The sequence below is a fragment of the Moschus berezovskii genome, chromosome 11 (assembly GCF_049115385.1).
Source record: "Moschus berezovskii isolate FMDL1 chromosome 11, NW_MosBer_1.0, whole genome shotgun sequence".
Classification (NCBI taxonomy): Eukaryota; Metazoa; Chordata; class Mammalia; order Artiodactyla; family Moschidae; genus Moschus; species Moschus berezovskii.
Genome location: NC_142470.1, coordinates 26,096,960 through 26,120,408, shown reverse-complemented (window position 1 = coordinate 26,120,408; position 23,449 = coordinate 26,096,960). Strand labels below are relative to the sequence as shown.

General features: G+C 46.4%; 1 protein-coding gene across 2 annotated transcripts in view; it reads right to left on the bottom strand.

Annotated features, from left to right (window-relative positions):
* The window catches only part of KCNS3 (potassium voltage-gated channel modifier subfamily S member 3), a 93,070-nt gene extending 70,006 nt beyond the window's left edge, over nt 1-23,064 (bottom strand). The window contains exon 1 of one of the 2 annotated variants that reach the window (XR_008682501.2): nt 22,903-23,061. The gene's annotated coding sequence lies outside the window, so the exon portion shown is untranslated. Of the gene's footprint in view, nt 1-22,902 lie in introns of both variants that reach the window. The other variant, XM_055400449.2, reaches the window with a different exon arrangement.
* Nucleotides 23,065-23,449: the final 385 nt, after the last annotated feature.

Genomic DNA, 23,449 nt, shown 5'->3' with positions numbered 1-23,449 from the left:
GTAGTAGAAGTGATGCTGGTTGATATGATCATCACAAAGATTTCACCTGGCAAATAATTTAAAAAAGGAAATGGACAGCTTACAAAGGCATGAGTAAATACACGTAAGAAATCACTACATGGGTACTGCTTGACTTAACCTGCTGCTTTTAAAATGCAGAATTACCCGTTTGAAGGCTTTGCTGCTCACCTATTAAAATAGTAAAGCTGCCTTTAGTGTTGATAAAATCTGAAGCTCACAGCGCCATCTTCATAGACATGTAAAACCCCTCACTCCATGCTGCACCCCAGCAGCGTGTGGTTTTAATAAGAACAACCTTCTTCTTGTAGGGTAATCTGCCAACCAGGCAACGTAAGACTGGACTTCTTGTGGTTATAAAAGGTAAGCCAAGCACAAATAAAGGAAGTACCATTTTATATCACATACATCCTTATACAGACATGCTCAAGTCACTCACATATTAAAAAATAACACAAAATAGGGACTTCCCTGGTGGTCCAGTGGGTAAGACTCTACACTCCCAAAGCAGGGGGCCCAGGTTCAATCCCTGGTCAAGGAACTAGATCCCCCGTGTCATAACTAAGACCCGGAGCAGTCAAATAAATAAATAAATAAAATACAAAACATCTTCCAAATTCCTCCTTGCAACACAGCTTTCTGAAAACAGTTTTCACACTCATCCTTCCTTCTTCTCCTACAATACTTGCCCTAATGCTGTACTAAGTGTTTTGCTGGATCATGGAGAAAGCAAGAGAGTTCCAGAAAAACATCTATTTCTGCTTCACTGACTGTGCCAAAGCCTTTGACTGTGTGGATCACAATAAACCGTGGAAAATTCTGAAAGAGATGGGAATACCAGACCACCTGACCTGCCTCTTGAGAAACCTGTATGCAGGTCAGGAAGCAACAGTTAGAACTGGACATGGAACAACAGACTGGTTCCAAATAAGAAAAGGAGTACGTCAAGGTTGTATATTGTCACCCTGTTTATTTAACTTATATGCAGAGTACATCATGAGGAACGCTGGGCTGGAGGAAGCACAAGCTGAAATCAAGATTGCTGGGAGAAATATCAATAACCTCAGATATGCAGATGACACCACCCTTATGGCAGAAAGTGAAGAGGAACTCAAAAGCCTCTTGATCAAAGTGAAAGAGGAGAGTGAAAAGGTTGACTTGAAGCTCAACATTCAGAAAACAAAGATCGTGGCATCTGGTCCCATCACTTCATGAGGAATAGACGGGGAAACAGTGGAAACAGTGTCAGACTTTGTTTTTTTGGGCTCCAAAATCACTGCAGATGCTGATTGCAGCCATGAAATTAAAAGACGTTTACTCCTTGGAAGGAAAGTTATGACCAACCTAGATAGCATATTAAAAAGCAGAGACATTACTTTGCCAACAAAGGTCCGTCGAGTCAAGGCTATGGTTTTTCCAGTGGTCATGTATGGATGTGAGAGTTGGACTGTGAAGAAAGCTGATCGCCGAAGAATTAATGCTTTTGAACTGTGGTGCTGGAGAAGACTCTTGAGAGTCCCTTGTACTGCAAGGAGATCCAACCAGTCCATTCTAAAGGAGATCACTCCTGGGTGTTCATTGGAAGGACTGATGCTAAAGCTGAAACTCCAATACTTTGGCCACCTCATGCGACAAGTTGACTTACTGGAAAAGAGTCTGATGCTGGGAAGGACTTGGGGTGGGAGGAGACTGGGACGACAGAGAATGAGATGGCTGGATGGCATCACCGACTCGATGGACATGAGTTTGAGTGAACTCCGGGAGTTGGTGATGGACAGGGAGGCCTGGTGTGCATGGTGTCGCAAAGAGTCGGTCACAAATGAGCGACTGAAATGAACTGAACTGAACTGAACTGAAGTGTTTTGCTAAAGGCACCTCCAAACGACCAAAGCCAAAGTTCACGTCCCATCTCTGCGTGACTTGCTTGTTTAAGGCATTTGTCACTCCCACCTCCCAGCACTTGCAGTTCACTGATGCCACTTCTCCAGCTGCTTATTCTTGGTTTCCTATGAGACTCTGCTTCCTCTTCCCGAACCTTAAATCCGAGTTCACAAAATAAAAAACCTGCAGGGACTAGGTAAGATGAGAAAGGAGGTCACCTGGCCACTGTGACACCTGGAGAGCACCAGTCCTGCCAGAAAAGGATCACTGCCCCTCATCTGTGAGCATCAGGTGGCCAGATGACCCCACACTGTCAAGGGCATCCATTCATCTTATTTTTACGGGAACTTTCCCAACTTTTTCAATGTCATCAATTTTGTGGTTAATGTTTTAATACTGTAAGCCAAATCAACAGATCTGTAGCCTGGATACAGCTTATGGACCTCAAATTGTGTCATTTCCCCCATCCCATGGGTTTCTCATCTTGCTGTTCTTCTCCCTGAAAATTTCACTCGACTCAAGAGCCCAGGTGTGAATCTCCAGCCCAGAGCCCCCTCCTACACGGAACTGCCTACTGGATGTATCCATTCGAATGTCCTAATGGGACCTTGAAATAAAACACGTGCACACTTTCCCTTCATCCTCTGTTCCCAAACATCTCTCGAGTCCCTTTCCTTCCCCTCTCTCTCCTGCCTCCGCTTCAATTCAGACACACAATGTTTTCCACAGTTTACTCAACAGACAGAAGACTGTCCTCCCCACCCCAGGCCTGTCCACATTCTCTACTCTCAAATTCATTCTTCCATCCAAGCTAAAGCTACCTTCTGAAAGGCACAGCCTTGTATAACACAGGGAACTCAAACTGGTGCTCTGTGACAACCTAGAGGGGGTGGGATATGGGAGGGAGTGGGATCAAGAGGGACAGGACATATGTTCACTTACGGCTGATTCACATTGTCAAATAGCAGAAACCAGCACAACATCGTGAAGCAATTATCCTCCAATTAAGTTTTGTTTTTTATAAAAAAAAAAAAAAAGGAAAAAAATAGATAAATAAAATGCACAACCTTAACATGCTTTGATGGCTCCCTTGGCCTTCAGGATAAACTCTGGATCCACACTGCTTGAGTCTGAATCTGCCCAAAACTTAATCTAAGACCAAGGCCACGTGTGCTCAGTCATGTCCAACTCTTTCGTGACCCTATGGGCTGCAGCCCACCAGGCACCTCCATCCATGGGATTTTTCAGGCCAGAATACTGGAGTGGGTTGCCATTCCTCCTCCAGGGGATCTTCCCCACCCAGGGATCCAACCCACATCTCCTGCATTGACAGGTGTATTCTTTACCATTGCACCACCTAAGAACAGCACTATATAAATACTTATTATTCTATGTCATCATTAAGCATTGCCAGAGCCCTGAGTGTCATCTGAGTAAGACCTGGAATTCTAAGTACACAGAGATTGACCTCTCTCTTTGATGCTACTTTGACCCCCACCCCAGGCCCCCAGGCAGACACACCTGCATCAAGTTCACCCACAGCAACAATGAGAGGCCAGCAGAGCTTTGGTCTCCTGTCTCTTTCAGTACACCCCTCACTTGCTTCCAGTAAACACCCTTCTTGCATTTGCCCTGTTCCCCTTTCAAAACCAGTAGGAAATGCTGTGAGGTTCATCTTCGTGCTCGGGTATGAAGTGAGGCCTCTGGACACTTCTCACAACATCAAGGGCTCTTTGGATCCAAATAACAACAACTGGGGTGGCTCACTAACAAATCCAATCTGTGTCACAGTCAGGAGGCTCTCTGAAGCTCTGTGGGCCAAAGAGAAGCCTGAAGATCCACACGTTGCCACAGATAGGAGCCGGGGCACTTCTGAAGGACATGGAGACAGAAACAACTGACAGAAGAAGAGGTCTGGTCAGGGAGAGCAAGGAATACACCAGCGGACTCCTCCATCCTTCCGTCCCTCCACTGACAGACGCCTGATAGGCTGGGCGAACTGTGTGTCCAACCCATGGCTGCACTGGGGCAGAAGGACTCTCAGGGGCATCCTTAACAACCATCATCCCACCAAGACAACAACCAAACAGGGAGGAAGAGGAATAATCACCCAAAGGAAATTAGAGGGCTGCAGGAAGAGGAAACTGACGTGTGGCTGAAAATTCCATTTAACTTTCCCACGGAGTTCTCTATTCTCGACTTTAGAACTATAAATATAAATATGAGTATGAATAACGAACAGGCTTTCCTGGTGTCTCAGTGTTAAAGAAGCCACCTGCCAATGCAGGAGACTCAGGTTCAATCCCTGAGGCAGGAAGATCCCCTGGAGGAGGAAATGACAACCCACTCCAGTATTCTTGCCTGGGAAATCCCATGGACAGAGGAGCCTGGTGGGCCACAGTCCATGCGGTCACAAAGCGTGGGACAGGACTGAGCGTCTAAACAACATGAATACTGTAGAAGTCTAAGGAATTTCAGGTCTCAAGGGACAGGTCAAATTACCTCTGTGGGTGACTGAGGTCCCTAATGCCCCAAATCCCACTCGTAGTCAAGTCAGCGACATCATCTCACCCCTACTTCTCACGAACACCCCTTCCCTCTCCACAAGCAGCCAGAGACTTTTCTAAACCACATGTCAGAATGCGTCTACGCTTTCCATAAATTTACAGTAGCTCCCCAGCGTGTTTGGGACAGAGTTCAAACTTCTTTCCACAGATGTCAAAGCCAGAACATCTCCACCTGTATCTCTGACCACGGTCTCCGCCCATCTACTTCCAACCCCTCTTCCTGGGCTGCGACATATTCCTTCCCATCCCCAGCCATAGGGTACACTCTCTTTCCCAAATCTCACTGAAGCTGCCCCCTTGGTTCCCTCCTTTTTCAGTTAATTCCCATTTGGTCTTCAAGAATCGAGCTCCAGTGTCATCTCTTCCAGGACACTCTCTTTTGAGGCACTGCCCACATGTTCACATGCACACACATCCGTGCACACATCTCTAGCTACGGAGGCACGATACTCGGTGCTTACAGATCTGCACTTCTAAGCAATATCACCGACAGACAGTGATATCAGCACCCGATACACAGCAGGCAAGTGGGAGATGTCTGGTGGGATCCTGAGTAAATGAACGTTCCACCTAACAGTTAAAAAAAAAAAAACAAGGATTTTTCTGCTCAAGAGTGGAGAAGCCTGCTCGGAGGGTTCCTTCACACCATACAGTCTTCCCTGGAGGCTCCAGGATATGGGATGAGAATGTCTGACCAAGCTATCATTTCTACCTAGTCTGTGCCCCTGATACATCAAGATCTTTCCAAAGGATTGTAGAAAAGCATCTATTGCTGCTAGGAGTCACAGATTTTGCTAAATCATAAATCCTCAACATATTTACAACAAAACTCTGAGACAGCCAAATGTCTGTTGCTGTAGTAAGTTGTCACAGAGACTATTTATTTCATGGAGTGAAAAAAGAAGTTTCACTTAACATTTTAAATATGATGGTTTATGTAACATCTAATCCATTATTTGGAAGGGAGAAAAAATGTTTTTATGCTTCACAAATATCCACATCCAGCTCCTGGAAACCAAGCTGGGAGGACTTTTTTTTTTAACGCTTTACCCAGAACTATCCACTATGACTCACTCCAAACTTTATCAATATAAAAAAATTATAAAATAATGAGATCCCCAGGGGATGCAAGTGAGAATCACGTGACTGAGTGGGAGCTGCAGCTGGCTGCCACTGCCCAACATCATGAGAAAGAATCTAATGGCATATCCCAAGCCCAGAAAAAAGACAAAATTCAAAGTATAGTTTCTATTGAGTGTGTATTGCTTTCACACCATTATAAAGTTGAAAAACAGTAAGTCAAAATATCATGTCAGGACCACTTGTAGATATAACCAAAAAGGCACAGTCCTCAAATTCTAAAATACTACTATCTTGCCCTTCATAGAAAAAATTTGCCAACCCTTGAGTAAATACTTAGCACTCAAATAACAAAAATGCCAATAACATAGAGATCCCCATATTTGATTATAATCTCTTCCCTTTGATCGTATGTGTGTATGCTAAGTCACTTCAGTCATGTCCAACTCTGTGTGACCCTATGGACTATAGCCTGCCAGACTCATCTGTCCATGGGATTTGCCAGGCAAGAATACTATAGTTGCCATTCCTACTCCAGGGGATTGTCCCGACGCACTGATCAAATCTGTGTCTCTTACATCTGCATTGGCACGTGGGTTCTTTATCACTAGCGCCACCTGGGAAGCCCCAGTTTGGAATTCTACAGGCAAGAATCCTGGAGTGGGTTGCCATTCCCTTCTCCAAGGGATCTTCCCAACCCAGGGATTGAAACTGGGTCTCCTACATTTCAAGCAGATTCTTTACTGTCTGAGTCACCAGGGAAGCCCTATGATCATATATACCTGTCACAAACTCACACTGTAGACTAGCATAGAAATTAAAAATTCCTAAAATGCCCTAGAATTTCTTTTGTCAGATATGGGTAGAACAAATATTGTCTCCAATCCTATGGTTGCTTTCATCAATTGTTACTGTTAATGTTTCATTAAAAAGTGAGTTAAAAAAGAGTTTTCAATTTGACTTATTAAAATTAATTTACACACCTCTTCTTTCTCCAGTCTATAGCCTAAGGGTGCTCACTTCTCTCTGAGTTTCAAAGTTCTCCATACAAGGAAGAACAAGGTGGGGTAGAACAGGAATGAAAAAAAGGAGAGACCCCAAGCCCTCTGGCAAGCACAGCAGTGACATGGACAGAGCCCCAGAGATGGCTTTTGGCACCATCTCTGGACCAGTGCAGACTTTCTTCCTGATCTTCTGAGCAGAAGTCCTCACTCCACAGTAAATAGGAATCCACACTTGAAAACAATGAATGATATGATACTTCTCTTTTTCAGGAGCCGCCTAGTTTTTTCACTTGAAATCATAGATAAACAATATAGAGAATTGTGAAGGTCCAAAATCAGACAGTATGACATGAAAAGAAACAAAAACATATAACATAACCAAAAGTTAATTTGGCTGTGGATTTATTCTATAGCAGTAGTTCTCAAGTAATTCCCCAATGGCTCAGTGGTAAAGAATCCACCTGCCAACGCAGGAGATATGAGTTCAATCCCTAGGTCAGGAAGATCCTTGGAGGAGGAAATGGCAACACACTCCATTCTTCTTGCCTGGGAAATCCCATGGACAGAGGAGCCTGGTGGGCTATACAGTCCATGGGGTTGCAAAGAGTCGGACATGACTGAGCATGCATGCAAGCCAGCCAAGTAGTTCTCAAAGTGTCGTCAGGGACCTCTGGGGTTCCTAAGATTCTTTAAAGGGTTCATGAGGTCAAAACAATTTTTACAGTAAACTAAGATGTTATCTTCCTGTTTCCTTCTCATTCTCTCACAAGTGTCCTATGGAGTTTTCCAGAGGATACAGGATGTTTGAGAACACAACAGACTTAGTAGAGAAGCAAATCAAAGCATGCCATTGTGTTCTATTAACCGAGACAAATAAATTTGTAAAAGTGTAAAACAATGTCGGGAGGCCTGGCGTGCTGTGATTCGTGGGGTCGCAAAGAGTCGGACATGACTGAGCGATTGAACTGAACTGAACTGAACTGAAAACAATGTCACTTATACTTTTTTTGTTTAAAAAAGATAGCTAAAAAAATATGCCATTTTTGTTAACACGGTATGAGATTATTATCATTAGTTTAAATGAATTAATGATTAATTTGAAATGTATCTATTTTCATTTCCAGTATAAACATAACCTGGTAACTCAGTTGGTAAAGAATCCACCTGCAATGCAGGAGACCCGGGTTCAACTCCCGGGTTGGGAAAATCCCCTGGAAAAGGGATAAGCTACCCACTCCAGTATTCTTGGGCTTCCCTGGTGGCTCAGCTTGGAAAGAATCCGCCTGCAATGAGGGAGACCTGGGTTGGATCCCTGGGTTGGAAAGCTGCCCTGGAGAAGGGAACAGTTACCCACCCCAGTATTCTAGCCTGAAGAATTCCATGGACTATAGTCCATGGGGTTGCAAAGAGTTCGACATGACTGAGTGACTTTCACATTAACAAAAGCTTTAAAAAAAAACTTTTAAGCATATACAGGTCCTGAGACCAAAACATTTGAAAATGCAATTTCACAGCAATGCAATCTCAATTTCTTTTTTTTCTGATTTTTTTATTGCAGTAAAATATACACTAGACCATTCAGATATGACCTAAATAAAATCCCCTATGATTATACAGTGGAAGTGAGAAATAGATTTAAGGGACTAGATTTGATAGATAGAGTGCCTGATGAACTATGGATGGAGGTTCGTGACATTGTACAGGAGACAGGGACCAAGACCATCCCCATGGAAAAGAAATGCAAAAAAGCAAAATGGCTCTCTGAAGAGGCCTTACAAATAGCTATGAAAAGAAGAGAAGCGAAAAGCAAAGGAAAAAAGGAAAGATATAAGCATCTGAATGCAGAGTTTCAAAGAATAGCAAGGAGAGATAAGAAAGCCTTCCTCTGCGATCAATGCAAAGAAATAGATGAAAACAACAGAATAGGAAAAACAAGAGATCTCTTCAAGAAAATTAGAGATACCAAGGTAACATTTCATGCAAAGATGGGCTTGATAAAGGACAGAAATGGCATGGAACTAACAGAAGCAGAAGATTTTTTTTTTTAATTTTTATTTTTACTGGAGGATAATTATTTTACAATATTATATTGGTTGGTTTTGCCATACATTGACATGAATCCGCCCCGGGTGTACATGAGTTCTCCCTCCCGAACCCCCCTCCCACCTCCCTCCTCCCCTTATCCTCCCTCTGGGTCATCCCCGCATACCAGCTCCGAGCATCCTGTAACGTACATAGACCCTGAACTGGCGATTCATTTCACATATGATAATACACATGTTTCAATGCCATTCTCCCAAACCATCCTAACCTCACCCTCTCCCACAGAGTCCCAAAGACTGTTTTATACATCTGTGTCTCTTTTGCTGTCTCGTATACAGGGTTATCATTTGCATCTTTCTAAATTCCATATGTACGTGTTAGTATATTGTATTGGTGTTTTTCTTTCTGGCTTACTTCACTCTGTATAATAGGCTCTAGTTTCATCCACCTCATTAGAGCTGATTCTAATGCATTCTTTTTAATGGCTGAGTAATATTCCATTGTGTATATGTACCAAAGCTTTCTTATCCATTCATCTGCAGTTGGACATCTAGGTTGTAGAAGCAGAAGACATTAAGAAGAGATGGCAAGAATACACAGAAAAACTGTACAAAAAAGATCTTCACGACCAAGATAATCACGATGGTGTGATCACTGACCTAGAGCCAGACATCTTGGAATGTGAAGTCAAGTGGGCCTTAGAAAGCATCACTACAAACAAAGCTGGTGAAGGTGATGGAATTCCAGTTGAACTACTTCAAATCCTGAAAGATGATGCTGTGAAAGTGCTGCACTCAATATGCCAGCAAATTTGAAAAACTCAGCAGTGGCCACAGGACTGGAAAAGGTCAGTCTTCATTCCAATCCCAAAGAAAGGCAATGCCAAAGAATGCTCAAACTACCGCACAATTGCACTCAGCTCACATGCGAGTAAAGTCATGCTCAAAATTCTCCAAGCCAGGCTTCAGCAATATGTGAACCATGAACTTCCAGATGTTAAAGCAGGTTTTAGAAAAGGCAGAAGAACCAGAGATCAAATTGCCAACATCTGCTGGATCATGGAGAAAGCAAGAGAGTTCCAGAAAAACATCTATTTCTGCTTCATTGAATATGCCAAAGCCTTTGACTGTGTGGATCACAATAAACTGTGGAACATTCTGAAAAAGATGGGAATACCAGACCACCTGACCTGCCTCTTGAGAAACCTGTATGCAGGTCAGGAAGCAATAGTCAGAACTGGACATGGAACAACAGACTGGTTCCAAATAGGAAAAGGAGTACGTCAAGGCTGTATATTGTCACCCTGCTTATTTAACTTATATGCAGAGTACATCATGAGGAACTCTGGGCTGGAAGAAGCACAAGCTGGAATCAAGATTTCCGGGAGAAATATCAGTAACCTCAGATATGCAGATGACACCACTCTTATGGCAGAAAGTGAAGAGGAACTCAAAAGCCTCTTGATCAAAGTGAAAGAGGAGAGTGAAAAGGTTGGCTTGAAGCTCGACATTCAGAAAACAAAGATCATGGCATCTGGTCCCATCACTTCATGGGGAATAGATGGGGAAACAGTGGAAACAGTGTCAGACTTTATTTTTTGGGCTCCAAAATCACTGCGGATGCTGATTGCAGCCAGGAAATTAAAAGACACTTACTCCTTGGAAGGAAAGTTATGACCAACCTAGATAGTATATTAAAAAGCAGAGACATTACTTTGCCAACAAAGGTCCGTCTAGTCAAGGCTATGGTTTTTCCAGTGGTCATGTATGGATGTGAGAGTTGGACTGTGAAGAAAGCTGATCGCCGAAGAATTGATGCTTTCTAACTGTGGTGCTGGAGAAGACTCTTGAGAGTCCCTTGTACTGCAAGGAGATCCAACCAGTCCATTCTAAAGGAGATCACTCCTGGGTGTTCATTGGAAGGACTGATGCTAAAACTGAAACTCCAATACTTTGGCCACCTCATACAACGAGTTGACTCACTGGAAAAGACCCTGATGCTAGGAGGGATTGGGGGCAGGAGGAGAAGGGGACGACAGAGAATGAGATGGCTGGATGGCATCACCGACTCAATGGCCATGAGTTTGAGTGAACTCCAGGAGCTGGTGATGGACAGGGAGGCCTGGTGTGCTGTGATTCATGGGGTCACAAAGAGTCGGACACGACTGAGCGACTGAACTGAACTGAATACATGACCTAAAATTTACCCTTTCAACCATTCTAAAGTATAGAGCTCAATGGTATTAAAAGCATTCATAATAACACACAAACACCATTGAAACTCTAGAACTCTTTTCATGCTTAAAACTGGAACTCTCTACCCGATCTGTATACTTTGTCCAAATAGCTAATCAGCCCACACTAATGGGACCCTTCCTCCTCTACGGTGTGTAGGGTGTGTGTCTGTGTAGATGCGTGTGTGAGGCAGGACTCTATACCCAGGAGAGACAGCTCCATACCCTCCTATCTACACCACACAGTCCCAGATGTCCACTGCTCAAAACCACCTTCAGTTCCACTCCTTATGATTTAATTCTGCCTTCATGGGGCATTCTGAAACTGTACTCCAACATCTAATAGCATTTCAGTTCAGTTCAGTTCAGTTCAGTCATCAGTCGTGTCCGACTCTTTGGGACCCCATGGACTACAGCACTCCAGGCCTCCCTGTCCATCACCAACTCCTGGAGTTTACTCAAACTCGTGTCCATTGAGTTGGTGATGCCATCCAACAATCTCATCCTCTGTCGTCCCCTTCTCCTCCCACCTTCAATCTTTCCCAGGATCAGGGTCTTTTCAAACGAGTCAGTTCTTCACATCAGGTGGCCAAAGTATTTAGGAGTTTCAGCTTTAGCATCAGTCCTTCCAATGAACACCCAGGACTGACCTCCTTTAGAAAGGACTGGTTGGATCTCCTTGCAGTCCAAGGGACTCTCAAGAGTCTTCTCCAACACCACAGTTCAAAAGCATCAATTCTTCGGTGCTCAGCTTTCTTTATAGTCCAAATCTCACATACATACATGACTACTGGAAAAATCATAGCTTTGACTAGACGGACCTTTGTTGACAAAGTAATGTCTCTGCTTTTTAATAAGCTGTCTTTTCTTCCAAGGAGCAAGCATCTTTTAATTTCATGGCTGCAGCCACCATCTGCAGTGATTTTGGAGACCAAAAAAAAAAAAAATGTCTGTCACTGTTTTCATTGTTTCCCCATCTATGTGCCATGAAGTGATGGGACCAGATGCCATGACCTTAGTTCTTTGAATGTTGAGTTTTAAGCCAACTTTTTCACTCTCATCCTCTTTCACTTTCATCAAGAGGCTCTACGGGCTTCCCGGGTGGCTCAGCAGTAAAAAATCTGCCTGTGATGCAGGAGCCTTAAGAGATCTGGGTTCGATCCCTGAGTCGGGAAGATTCCCTGGAGCTGGGCATGGTAACCCATCCCAGTATTCCTGCCTGGAGAATCCCATGGACAGAGGAGCCTAGTGGGCTAGAGTCCATGGGATCACAAGAGTCAGACATGACTGAAGGGACTGAGCACAAGAGGCTCTTTAGTTCTTCTCCACTTTCCGCCATAAGGGTAGTGTTATCTGCGAGGTTATTGATATTTCTCCTGGCAATCTTGATTCCAGCTCCCACAGAGACTGAGACAGAACTGGTTTTTTTGTTCGTTTGTTTGGGTGTCTCCTGAGGAGGTACAGGTCAGCAGTGGACTGCTGCAGGGTCAGGGGCTTTGGGTGCAGTAGACCTGGGTATGGCATAAGCCCTCTTGGAGGAGGTCGCCATTAACCCATCATACAGCCACCAGAACTTACACAGGACTGGGGAAACAGACTCTTGGAGGGCACAAATAGAAACTTGGGGGCATCAGGACCCAGGAGAAAGGAGCAGTGACCCCACAAGAGACTGACCCAGACTTGCCCGTGAGTGTCCAGGAGTCTCAGGCAGAGGAGTGGGTCAGCGGTGGCCTGGTGCAGGGTCGGGGGGTACTGAGAGTAGCAGTGCATGCCTGGGACATTTTGAAGGAGATGGCCATTATCGTCGTTACCTCCACCATAGTTTGACCTCAGGTCAAATAACAAGGAGGGAACACAGCCCCGCCCTGCAACAGAAATAGCATTTAAGTGGGGATTATTTCCAAACTGCTGATACTAACTTACAAATGAAGGGTTTGCTGGTGTGCTCTTATCTGCTGATGTGGGTGAGAGAAGCAACTGGTAAAAAAGCAACTAAAAGCTAACTCAGGAGCTGTGAGGGTCACGTTACATAACTGTACCTCCTACTGGATACTCTCTACTTCAAAGCCCCCAATAAAAGACATGAGATGAGAAGGCAAAGTGTGCTGAAGCTTCCACATTTTAAGTCTGGAGGAGCCGGAGGAAGGGAATTCAGGGCTCATCACCAAAAAGAGGCCCCACGCTGACATTTGATTTCTAATTAGATCCAGAAGCATGGGGAAACAGCTTAAAGGTAAAGCTCTCAGGCACCATATGAACTTTCATGAGATTCCTATTTTTGCATATCCGGATCTCCTACACCATAGGATGTGTGATTTAAGGAGGTGATGAGAAGGGATGAGGACATTGATACCTTTTTATACTTCCTCAAAGATAGAAAGATAGATAAACACTGTTATATGATGACACTTTTTATTTACACATTTAGGGATAAGGAGACAAGCTTCACCAAGAAGATTCAACCCTGAAACAGCCAAGGGGCTAAATCTTAGCCAGGCAAGAGCTAATCACCAAGAGGAGGCAGGTGGGCAGGGTCCTCATGAGGTGGTGCTGTTGTTTAGTCGCTCAGTTGTGTCCTACTCTCTGTTGCCCACCAGGCTCCTGTGTCCATGGAATTCTCCAGGCAAGAATACTGGAATGGGGTGCCATTTCCTTCTCCATGGAATCTTCCTGACCCAGGGATCGACCCCACATCTCCTGCATTGGCAGGTGGATTCTCATGACACTCCCTCATGAAGGTACCACACTTAGAAAACTGGGATCTTAAGAACCCACAAGAAAAACACTATCCAGAAGGTATGATTTATTGACTTCAAAGACCAAAACGCTGAAGTACCCTTGCCAGAATCCAGGCATCTCTTCTCAATCCAAATATGCAAACTATAGTCTTTAACCCTGGAGTTCTCCCATCTCTTTAGCCAATAAATTTGTTACCTTAAGTAAACCGTAAGTGTTAACTGTTAGTCACTCAGTTGTGTCCAACTCTTTGCGACCCCATGGACTGTAGTCCACCAGGTTCCTCTGTCCATGGGAGAAAACTGGAGTGGGTAGCCCCTCCCTTCTCCAGAGGATCTTCCCAACCCAGGAATCAAACTGGGGTCTCCTGCATTGCAGGCAGATTCTTTACCAACTGAGCCACTCAGTTCAGTTCAGTTCAGTCGCTCAGTCGTGTCCGACTCTTTGCGACCCCATGAATCACAGCACACCAGGCCTCCCTGTCTATCACCAACTCCCGGAGTTCACTCAAACTCATGTCCATCGAGTCGGTGATGCCATCCAGCCATCTCATTCTCTGTCGTCCCCGTCTCCTCCCACCCCCAATCCTTCCTAGCATCAGACTCTTTTCCAGTGAGTCAACTCATCGCATGAGGTGGCCAAAGTATTGGAGTTTCAGCTTTAGCATCAGTCCTTCCAATGAACACCCAAGATTGATCTCCTTTAGAATGGACTGGTTGGATCTCCTTGCAGTCCAAGGGACTCTCAAGAGTCTTCTCCAGCACCACAGTTCAAAAGCATCAATTCTTCGGCGATCAGCTTTCTTCACAGTCCAACTCTCACATCCATACATGACCACAGGAAAAATCACAGCCTTGACTAGACAGACCTTTGCTGGAAAAGTAATGTCTCTGCTTTTTAATATGCTATCTAGGTTGGTCATAACTTTTCTTCCAAGGAGTAGAAGGAGTAAACGTCTTTTAATTTCCTGGCTCCAATCAGCATCTGCAGTGATTTGGGAGCCCCCAAAAATAAAGTCTGACACTGTTTCCACTGTTTCCCCGTCTATTTCCCATGAAGTGATGGGACCAGATGCCATGATCTTCGTTTTCTGAATGTTGAGCTTCAAGCCAACCTTTTCACTCTCCTCTTTCACTTTCATCAAGAGGCTTTTGAGTTCCTCTTCACTTTCTGCCATAAGGGTGGTGTCATCTGCATATCAGGTTATTGATATTTCTCCCGGCAATCTTGATTCCAGCTTGTGCTTCTTCCAGCCCAGCGTTCCTCATGATGTACTCTGCATATAAGTTAAATAAGCAGGGTGACAATATACAGCCTTGACGAACTCCTTTTCCTATTTGGAACCAGTCTGTTGTTCCATGTCCAGTTCTAACTGTTGCTTCCTGACCTGCATACAGGTTTCTCAAGAGGCAGGTCAGGTGGTCTGGGATTCCCATCTCTTTCAGAATGTTCCACAGTTTATTGTGATCCACATGGTCAAAGGCTTTGGCGTAGTCAATGAAGCAGAAATAGATGTTTTTCTGAACTCTCTTGCTTTCTCCATGATCCAGTGAATGCTGGCAATTTGATCTCTGGTGCCTCTGCCTTTTCTAAAAGCTGCTTGAACATCTGGAAGTTCACGGTTCACATACTGCTGAAGCCTGGCTTGGAGAATTTTGAGCATGACTTTACCTAGGGAAGCCCAAGTACATGATTTTAGGTTCACCTTGGCAGGCCGATCAGGACTTAGGAAAGCCAAACCAGATGACAGAAGAATGAAAGCAAAAAAAAAATGCTAATATGTTTAAGCCCAAAATGTTAGTCTGCTGGCATTCTTTAATCTGAACACACTAATGATTTGTCAGGATATAAATCATCACTACTGAAAGCAGCCTTCAAGAGGCAGATGCCTCTTCACTGATCTTTGGAGTAATTTTCAATTCCATGGTCCTGTTTATGCTGTCATTTCCCTTCAACGATTGATTACTCATTGAATGACTGATGGATCATTCCCTTCAGTGATTGATACTGGGTAGTTCATCATTTCTTCAAGACTCCATCAGGCTCCCTGTGATGTTCCTTGTTGATCTTCAGGCCAGCATATTCTGCTACACGTGGGTTCCCAGATGATAGACCATATGTCACTCTCTTGCATCTTTTTACGGGATTCCCGTGGGTACAGAGGAAGAGTCCCATGTGATGAGGAAGACCTGGTAAAGAAGGATTCCACTGAGATGCAGAAAGTTGGCTTCTAGCCATGCCTGACGCTCCCCATCAGGCCTCGTCCCCATACATCTTGGGAGATGCTCCGCATCTCCCGGCAGCACGCTGATCACGGATATCTTTCCATTTAAGTCAGCTTGAAAGCAGCTTGCTGGTGATCATCAAAGACCAAATGCTTAGAATCTCACCACAAATGTTCCCACATACCCACTCATAGTTCTCCTAATTCAACTTATAAAAATGATCCAAATTAACACATCTAAATGACTCTATGGAAGAAGAATATTTGTAGAAAGATCATCTATTTTTTTTAATCATAAAATTTCCAGGTTGTGGGGAGAAAAGCAGGGAAGGACAAGTAACACACTCAAACTCGCTCAGCGACTGGAGACAAAGCCAGAGGAATGTCTAATCTCCTAGAAGTGCTAGTATTGTGTAACGCCCTATAGAGATGGGTGCGTGTTGGATTACTGAGGAGCTGGCTTCAGCTCCCTAACCTCAGCCACAGTCGCCTTCCACACGGACAGACATAGACGCCAAGCCTCCCCTGCCCTCACCTTGTGTTAGCTCCCTTTCGTAACTGGCCTACACCAGTAGGATCTCCACTTCCTCACGCCCTATTCTTTCTCAGTCCCAGCTGGCTTGAGGTCTCAGCTCTCCAACATGCATCTAACTAGCCTCCCAATGGCCAGGCCAGAACCTCTCCAATCTCTTCGTCTCTACTGCCATTTTCACAGCCTTCACGGGTGATCTTCTAGAAACATAAACTGGCTCCTGACACTCCCCTGCCACAAATCCATGAAATCCTCCCCAGAGCCCTGGTGATAAACTCTTAAGATCCTGAACTTGGCCCTAACTGCACAGCGTGATCTGGCCCCTGCCTTCCTCTCTGAACTCCTCCCAGCACCTTGGCCAATTCTCCTAGAGTTCCTCCAACTGTCCAGGTGCATTCCTGTCTTAGAATCTTCACACCCTCCGCAGCCTGGAAATCTCTCTCTCTCTGCCTTTTCAATATGATAAACGCCTCTTCACCTCTCAGAAAGAAAAGTCTCTTCCTCAGCCAGGTCTTCCTAGCTCTCCCACCTAAACTAACGCCTGCACCTGCATCCCTGCTACTCTCCCAGATGCAGTTCTTTAGAACTCTTGACACTACTTAAGTGTTTGCATTCATTTGTTTAACAAACAGCCCCAGCCCAGTACATAACACAGGGTAGATACTCAAATACCTGTTGAATAAATGCTTGTGCAAATTTGTATATGTAAAGAGGATATATACACAACCACAGAAGCTAATCATTAAGTCAACGTGAGTGAGCATCTGCTAGGTGCTCAGTTGGCTCAGGTGATCTGCTCAGGACATCAGCAGGATGCTTCATTTGTTGGGGACTTCAGCAAGCAGACCGAAGCCAGTTGCTATCAGCACTAACTGCTTATCTATAATGCTAAGTCACTTCAGTCATTTCCAACTCTTTGGGATCCCACGGACTGTAGCCCGCCAGGCTGCTCTATCCATGAGATTCTCCAGGCAAGAATACTGAAGTGACTTGCTTATCTACAGTGTTACTAGCTAAAAGGAGGTCTTGGGTCATTATCATCCAACACCTGCGCAATTAAAGACAATTTTATAAGGTATCTACTCCAAACAAACCATGGTGCAGGAAGGAATTTTGCTCAATATTATGTAACAACCTAAATGGGAAAAGAATTTTTAAAAAAATAGATACATATATATGTATAACTGAATCACTTTGCTGTACACCTGAAACACAACATTGTTAATCAACTATACAACAATTAAAAAGCTTAATAATTATATTTAACTTTTTAATAAAAGGCTGCTTTCTTTCTCTGCCTCTTACACAATTCTGGCCAATAGGATGTAAGCAGAAATGTGCTGGAAAAACTTTTGAAAAAAAAAAACAAACATCATGCAAAGCCCTGCAGGATCCCAAAGAGAGCAAGACCCCCTGTCTGCAAACAAAAAAATACTAGAAACTAATCTAGGAACTACTTAGAGCTTAGCAAGAGGAGTTAACTTTTATAGCCCATAGATATGTTGCTGCTAAGCTGCTAAGTCACTTCAGTCGTGTCCAACTCTGTGTGACCCCATAGACGGAAGCCCACCAGACTCCCCCGTCCCTGGGATTCTCCAGGCAAGAACACTGGAGTGGGTTGCCATTTCCTTCTCCAATGTGTGTAAGTGAAAAGTGAAAGTGAAGTCGCTCGGTCCTGTCCGATCCTTAGCGAGCCCACGGACTGCAGCCTACCAGGCTCCTCCATCCATGGGATTTTCTAGGCAAGAGTACTGGAGTGGCTTGCCATTGCCTTCTCCGATAGATATGTTACAAAGTTGCAAAGGCTGATCTTAAGAAATGATAAAGGAAGACAAAGATAGACTTTTTCTAAATCAGCTTCCGACAGCTGACAGCACACTCCAAATACTGTTGTGTTCATCACAATTGTGATTTCTCTTCAAGTTTCACCTACCAGGTCACTGAATGCAAAAATAAAACAACAGTAAAAGGTGCTTTCTTCTTCTCCCCTGCCCCAACTAAGCATTCTAGCTGGCCAAGAGTAACAGCCAAAATCCAGCTTCAGGATGAAATTCAAACTCCACCACCTTCAAGGACCCTCCCCATCCACTGCCCTCCTTCTGAGAGACAAAAACTATGCACCTGGAGTCAGAAGACTCCTGTGTGTGTTGCTAGCTCAGGCATGTCCAATTCCTTGCAGCCCCATGAGCTGTAGCCTGCCAGGCTCCTCTGTCCATGAGATTTCCTGGGCAAGAATACTGGACTGGGATGCCATTTCCTAGAAATGGCCAAATCCAAGTCTCACTCACTTTGCCTTATTTTTTTCGTCTGCAACTTGGACTTCCTAACCTTCCCTCAGCCTGTCACTTATTGCACTCGATTACTGCGAGAACTTGAGATAAACTTGTGAGGTTTCTGCAAACTGCAATAGGCTAGACAAAGATGACAAAGTCAGTGTGATTCTTATCAGGACTCATATTTAGCATCTTGTGTGGCTCTGTCTTATGTGTGCTAATCTTGAGTCTCCAAGTCCGCTGTAAATTCAAGCTTGCAGAATATATCTTAGATTCTACCTGGCCTTAGCGCCTGCAGTACAGGGCACAAGATGGTGGTGGCTGTTGTTGTTTATCACCAAGTCATGTACTTAGTGATTCTTCGTGAACCAATGGACTGTAGCTCGCCATGCTCCTCCGTCCTCCACTATCTCACAGAGATAGTTTGATCAATTCACATCCATTGAGTCGGTGATGCCATCTCACCATCTCATCCTCTGCTGCTGGCTTCTCCTTTTGCCTTCAGGCTTTTCCAGCATCAGGTAATCACACAATAATTTTTTGTGAATTGGTTACTGGCTGGCTTTTTTAATGGATTTGACAGAAAGTGCAATGTCCTGTGATTTTCCTGCATTTCTCACTGATAATAAACATCCTTTCTGGAAATAGCCATAATGTTTACCTACCCCATGACCTTATGGTCTGTTTCCCTTTTTCCCAACCAGCTGGGCAGAGTTCCATTGGAGAGAGGATAACACTGGCCAAAGAAAAAAGAAAATTTTTCTAGCATAGTTTTTAAGTTTCTTTTCAAGGAGAGATGGGGAGAATGAGGATGGGGAGATGGAAGTTTCAAGGGGAGAAGCAACCAAAAAGTTGCTTCGTAACAGCAAGCCACCTCTCAAGGTGACCATCCAACAAGCCCAGCCTGAGTCCTACTAAGCACAGGGCACAGGGTCAGGGCTACAGGGATACACAAAAAGGAATCAAGCAGTGGCTCCGGCTCCACAGCCAGATTGCCAGGGACAGAATTCTAGCTTCCCATCATCCTCATTATGTGACTTTGCACATGATACTCAGTTGTCTCTTTTTTTCTCATCTACAATAGGGTGATTCATGGGGGCAGAGATTAGAGTTATGTAGCAACAAGCCAAGGGATGCCTGGAGCCACCCAAAACTGGACTAGGCCAAGAACAGATTCCCGTTGCCTGTGGGCAAACTTGATTTGGGTCTGCTAGCCTCCAGAACTGTAGAGAATATTTTTTTCTGTTGTTTTAAGCCAATAAAATAATAAATGGGGTATTAAAACAGCCCATCCCCTAAGGTTGTCATCAGGATGAAATGAGTTAATGCATCAAGAGCTTTCAACATTGTGCCTCATTCAGGATAAAACAACGTCCAGCATCAAGATCCTCACAGCTAAATGAGAAGCAAAGTAAGTCTAGGAGCCATGAGCAGGTAGTAATCAGGCTGGAACCCAGGTCCCCAGTCTTAGTAGGTTTTTTACACAAGTACTACTTGGGCAGATCTACCTTCTTGACACCTGATCAGCAGGGACAGTAAGCACGGCCACCCTTCCCTCTACCTCCAACCCCCCTGCTGTCCTTGCCTGCTAGTGAGACCTTGGGTCCAGCCCCATCCTGCAGTCTCCTATCGGCTCAGAGTACCCTGCTGGGGCTCCATCTATTGCTGGCTCCCACAGAAACACTGTGGCCAAGAAAGGAAGCCTCACTTCCCAATGGGAGTGTTTTGAGGATTAAATGAGATAATGCCTGGAAAAGTGCCAAGCAGAGTGGCTGGCATATGGTATCCAGCCAATAAATGCAATTGTTTAGATAGATGGATATTGTGATGAAAAGTGAAAGTCTCTCAATGGTGTCCAATTCTTTGCGACCCCATGGACTATACAGTCCAGGGAATTCTCCAGGCCAGAATACTGGAGTGGGTAGCCTTTCCCTTTTCCAGGGGATCTTCCCAACCCAGGGATCAAACCCAGGTCTCCCACGTTGTAGGCGGATAAAGAAGAGGACTTCTCTGGCAGTCCAGTGGTTAAGACTCCACACTTCCACCGCAGCAGGCCTGGGTTCCATCCCTTGTCTGGGGAACTGGAGAATGAAGATCCCGCATGCCTCGAGGCATGGCCAAAAAAAAAAAAAGAGGAGGAGGAAAACCCTCTGATGCCTGCTCTCTTAGAGCTGACACACATCCCAGCCCCAGATTCCAGACACAGGGCAGATGGAGAACTCTGGTAGAACAGGGAGGCAGTCTCTGAAGGATGACAGTGACGGGCAAAATTCACTGAACACAGAAGAGGTGGCTGAAGTGCCCACTCTTCCCTCCCTTTCTTTAAAATAATAAGGAAGAATAAAAAACTTAGCCAGTGCTTTGCTGGCAAGCTCAAGTGTCAGAGCATTGGCTTTTTAATATTTTAATATTTCTGAACAGAACGAAGATTGCTTCCAACCTCCCCATTTGCTCTCACATACTTGACCAGCAAAACCTTAGCTTTGCTGCATTCATTAAGGGCTTTTCTTGTTCAGGCTGATTTTCCAGGTAATGATGGCTCAGACACAAGACAGAGGCAAAACAGATTCTGCAAGTCTCCTTAAAATATTCACAGCATGCTCTGGATCCCAAGTTTCTGAGTACTTCATGATCATCTTCTCCCTACCCCAATACTGATCATTCCTAGTTCTGAAATGACTAATTTAATATTAGAACAGGAGAAGAAAGGAATCTGGTGAGAAATGAAAAAAAAAAAAAACTGGGAGCAGAAACTTCACCTTACTGCATATGACCAAGGCCTGGCCCAACCCCCGTGGCCTGGTCCTAAACACATACTGAGTGAATCAATGTCCTTAAGCAGTTTACTACCCCGGGAAAGAGTGAGACCTACCCAGTACAGCAAGTTCAAACACAGAATCAGTGCCACCCTCTCTCAGCCTGAGACACGCGCAGAGAGAAGGACTAGAGGGCAGGTGCTCAGGAAAATGCTTGCATTCTGTTTACCTGGGCAGGTATTTGCAAGTAGCCAGAAAGGGGAGCAAAAAGGGGTAACTCACCCAGTTCCAAGCGAATGCTTATGCAAATTCCTTAAGCAAATACAGGAAAAGGGATGGGAAGGTTTCTGACCTGGTTTTTCTCATCTGCCCTACTCTGGGGGCGTGTGAGATGAAAGACAAAAATCAAGTCAGAGGACGATGAGAAACACCCCCTTCAAGCCCCAGCCTCAAACCAGGGCTTCCAGGGTCATTCTGGAGGGCAGAGGTGCTTCTCTGTTGCCCTCCACCCCTGTCCTGGGTTGCCTGAGCTAGGCTACCGTCTCAGGGTCCCTAGCCGAGACGCTCAGACACCAATGGTGCAAAGGGTGCTCCTTTCCCAAAAGAGACCACAAGAGGCAGAGCAGGAGAAGCGCGCGGTGGGGGGCGGGGGGGTGCGTATGTCGTGGGGGAGGAGGGGGGGTGATTCAAAATGATCCCTGCAATGCGAAAGGCGCCCGGCCCGGCTCGCCGCGGCCCCTGCCAGCAGGTCTGGCTCGCTCGCCAGCCAATTCACCTCGAGAAGTCGGGCAGCCAACCAGCCGGGCGCGGGAAATGGAAGTTTGCAACCCCGAAGTACCCACTCCCATCACTACCACTGATCCAGACGCACGGTCGGCAGGCGACCTGACACGGGCCCTGCCAGCCCCAAGCGGCTCCCAGCCGAAGCGCGCCGGCAGTCCCCGGGCGCAGCGCTGCACCGGAGCCAGCGCCCTGCGCCCGGGGTGCGCTCATCCCAGCAACTGTCGCGGGGCGCCCTGCACCGCTGCGGGGCAAAGGGGAGGGAAGAATGACAGGGAAGAAGGCGGAGCAGGCGGCCAGGGAAGCACTTACAGCTGTCCGGAAAGCGCCTCCTCCTCTTCTCTAGGAAGAGAAGGAACGGCTTCCCGGCTAAGGAAACGCCCCAGGGCTGCCCCTCCGCGAAGTGCCGCCTTTCCGCGGCTCCTCGATTCTCCCGCCTCCATCCGTCCCCAGCCCGGCGCCCAAGAATGGATTCTAGACACCCTCCCTGCGGCTTTCCGAGGGACCCAGACACTGTCTCGACTGCCGGCGGCTCGCGCAACAGGCAGATCCTTAGGGCTCCTGCGACGACGGGCTCTGGGGACCGGAGGATGGAGCGCGCCGGAGACAGGCGCGCCCGGCAGGACTCCAAGTCCCCTGCAGGTGTAGGTCTGCGGGGGTCGTGCACTCGTGACCTGGACCACAGCAGGGCTGGGCAGCAGATGATGGCGAAAGTTGCGGGGTCGCACGGAGAAGTCTCCGGAGCGCACGGGGAGGAGGGGACACGAGCATGTACCTGCAGGCGTTCCGGCGCCTCTGCTGGTTCTGCTCCGCGCGGCCGCCCGCCCGCGCTGCAGAGATCAGGCGTCCCCGCGCGGCCCCGCGCCCGCCGCGCCAGCGGCGAGGAGAGCCTGCTGGCCCGCGTCGGTCGGTCTGTCCGTCCAGTCCGAAAGGAGCGCGGCGCCCCGGAGCCGCCGGCGGGGCGGGGCGGGGCGGGGCCCCCCGCTCGGCCGCCGCCCCATTGGTCGCAGCTCCGCCTGCCGCCTGGCTTCAGGCTCGCAGTCGGCGCTCAGGGCCGAGGGCACAGCGCGGTGCAGCGGGAGATCGCCGGACTGTTGGATGGACCGAGAGGCGGCCCCGCGGGGCGCGCGCCCCCGCCCGGACCCAAGTGCAGAGTCACCCCCGGGGCGGCGCGCCCGGTCCGGGCGGGAGCAGCAGGAGCGCGCCCCGCGCTTGCCACCTGCGCGCCCTGCGAGGATGCGTGCACCTTGACCCTGCGGGAGACCGGTGACCTCCTCTACGGGCCCCGCGGCTCCCGCAACACCTCTTCGCCCCCAAGTAAA